Source organism: Triticum urartu, chromosome 1A (genome assembly GCF_056163025.1).
Source record: "Triticum urartu cultivar PI428250 chromosome 1A, HENAU_Tu73, whole genome shotgun sequence".
Lineage (NCBI taxonomy): Eukaryota > Viridiplantae > Streptophyta > Magnoliopsida > Poales > Poaceae > Triticum > Triticum urartu.
This window is the reverse complement of record NC_141873.1, coordinates 475,427,525-475,430,563: the sequence shown is the minus strand read 5'-3', so window position 1 is coordinate 475,430,563 and position 3,039 is coordinate 475,427,525.

Sequence of the window (3,039 nt, the reverse complement as noted above, 5' to 3'; positions counted from 1 at the left end):
CTAACCACGTCCCAAATAATGAGTCAATGCTAACTGGAGGAGTAATGTTAAAGGCTATATGAATTGTTCGCCAAAGTAATTTCGCGAGAGGGCAATCTATGGAAGGTGTTGTATTGTTTCATCATGATCACAAAAACAACATCGTTTACTGCCTACCCAACGTCTCTTTAGTAAATTATCTTTGGTGAAGATCACTTGCTTGTAGACAAACCACATGAAGATTTTAATATGCAAGAGAACCTTAACTTTCCAAATATGTATCGATCTCGGGATTGGGCTAGAATTAATCAGATCCATATACATAGATTTGAGCGTAAACACTCCGTTTCTAGTTAACTTTCAGTGAAAGGAATTAGGTTGGTCAGATCGTTGAATCTCCATCAACCTCCGTACCAAGTGTAGCCAGGAGTTCCAACGCTCCCCAACTAAAGATCTCCTAAACTTAATATTTAAGGGTACCGATTGTAATATTATGCCCACGTAATATTTCTTATGTTGTACAATATTATGTAAGGTTGGGTACTGTATGGCTAAAGGTGTCTCCCCTAACCACGTGTCCTTCCAGAATCTTGTTGTCATTCCATTGCCAACAATGAATTTGGCCCTACGAAAGAACATCTTTAATTCTCATAAGCCCCTTCCAGAATGGTGAATCATTAGGTCTTGCGGTGACTTGGGCAAGAGATTTAGATTGCAAATATTTATTGCGTGATATCTGTGCCCACATACCATCAGTCTCTACTGATAACCTATACAACCATTTACTCATAAGGCATTTATTTTTAATTTTCAAGTTCTCAATTCCGAGACCCCCCTAGTCCTTGGGTCGACAGATGATATCCCATCTTGCCAGGCAATACTTCTTAGCCTCATCTGACTGCCAAAAAAATCTCGATCGATAAAAATCTAGTCTCTTTCGTACCCCTTTTGGTACTTTGAAGAATGATAACAGGAACATCGGCATACTAGTTAGTACTAAATTAATGAGCACTAACCGACCTCCATACGACATTAGATTGCCCTTCCAGCAGCTAAGCTTTTTTTTCAATTCGATCTTCCATGCATTTCCATTCTTTGTTAGTAAGTTTACGATGATGAATCGGGATGCCCAAATAACTAAAGGGCAGAGATCCTAATTCACATCCGAACAACTGTCTATACGCATCTTGCTCCTCTTTAGCCCTACCAACAGATCAATTCGCTCTTGTGAAAATTAATCTTTAGACCCGACAATTGTTCAAAGAGGCATAAAAACAATTTCATATTCCGAGCATTTGCAAGGTCATGCTCCATGAAAAGAATAGTATCGTCGGCATATTGTAAGATGGATACTCCCCCATCGACCAGATGAGGAACGAGTCCACCAACTTGGTCGTTCTCCTTGGCCCGGCCTATAAGAATGGTCAACATATCCACCACTATATTAAATAGTACAGGAGACATCGAATCTCCTTGTCTCGAGCCCTTATGAGTCTGAAAATAGTGATCGATATCATCGTTAACCTTCACTCCGCCACTATCTTTTTGGAGTAAGGATCTCACCTGGTTCCTCCATGTCTCATTAAATCCCTTCATGTGCATAGCCAACTGAAGGAAAGGCCACTTAACTCTATCATATGTCTTCTTGAAATCCCTTTTGAAGATGACCCCATCTAGTTTCTTCGAATGAATTTCATGAAGAGTTTCATGTAAGATAACAACCCCTTCTAGGATATGTCTCCCCGACATGAAAGTTGTCTGACTCGGTTGCACCACCGAATGGGCGATCCATGTCAGTCTATTAGTCTTCACTTTTGTGAATATTTTTAAACTCGCATTAAGAAGACAAATTGGCCTAAATTGCTCGATGTGAATTGCTTCTTCTTTCTTTGGCAATAACATAATCAGACCAAAATTAAGATGAAAGAGTTCCAAGTGACCATTGAAAAAATCATGAAACATAGACATAAGATCATCCTTTATAATATGCCAACATTTCCTATAGAATTTCGCAGGGAACCCATCTAGTCCCGTTGCTTTATTCGGTTTCATTTGTGATACTGCATTGAGAACCACTTTCTCAGTAAACAGTGCAGATAAAATCTCATTTTCATCTGACCGAAGTTGAGGGATATCTCCAATGACAAACTCATCCAGGGATATTGTATTCTCTATCAGATGCCCAAATAGTTGTTTATAATAGTTGAAAATATACGACTTGAGGTTCTCATGGCCCATGACGGTACCTTCGTCCTGTTCGAGCTGGATGATTTTCTTTTTTCTATGTTTACCATTCGCGATCATGTGAAAAAAGTGTGTATTGTCATCCCCTTGGACAACCTTGAGAACCTTAGCACGCAAGACCCATTTTAGTTCTTCTTCTCTAAGAAGAGCTCGTAGGATTTGCTCGACTTCAGACTTTGTGGCCTGTTCTGACACATTGAGCAGGTTCGATTCTGCTTTTAGGTCCAAAGCATCGATCAATTGGGTGAGTCTTTCTTTTTCTTGTTTGTAAATCCCACTTATGTTTCTGGGCCAACCCCGTAAAAATTGTCTTAGATGTCTAACCTTGTTTTGCCATCTTTCTATACTGGACCGCCCACTGACAGGCTTCGGCCATTCTCGTTCTACGATGGCCATGAAGTTCTCTTTTTCGAACCAACTTAATTCGAAAGAGAAAGTGTTTTTCTCACCAATAAGAGGAAATGGAAAACTTACGGAGGAAAATTGGATTTACGGGGTGATGTGTCCTCTTCCCCATTAATCTCCTCTAATGTAGATGTAGTGCTCATTGGAGAACTGAGCCGTCGTCCTTCAGCTTCCATCAGACCGGTCCACTGAGTCATGTTTTTCGAAAAGGATCCAGGTCCATTATAAAAATATACTGGAAATACAAAGCACCCGAGCATAATAAAAATTATATTGAGATCTCTAGACTATCGAAGGACCATTGTCGCCTCCAAAATAGTGGAGGGAGGGAATAGTCATACACGGCATCCATAGAGTAGCCTTGATAAAAAGTCAAGCAAAGTCAAACCAAGTTCAAACCAATAGGAATGC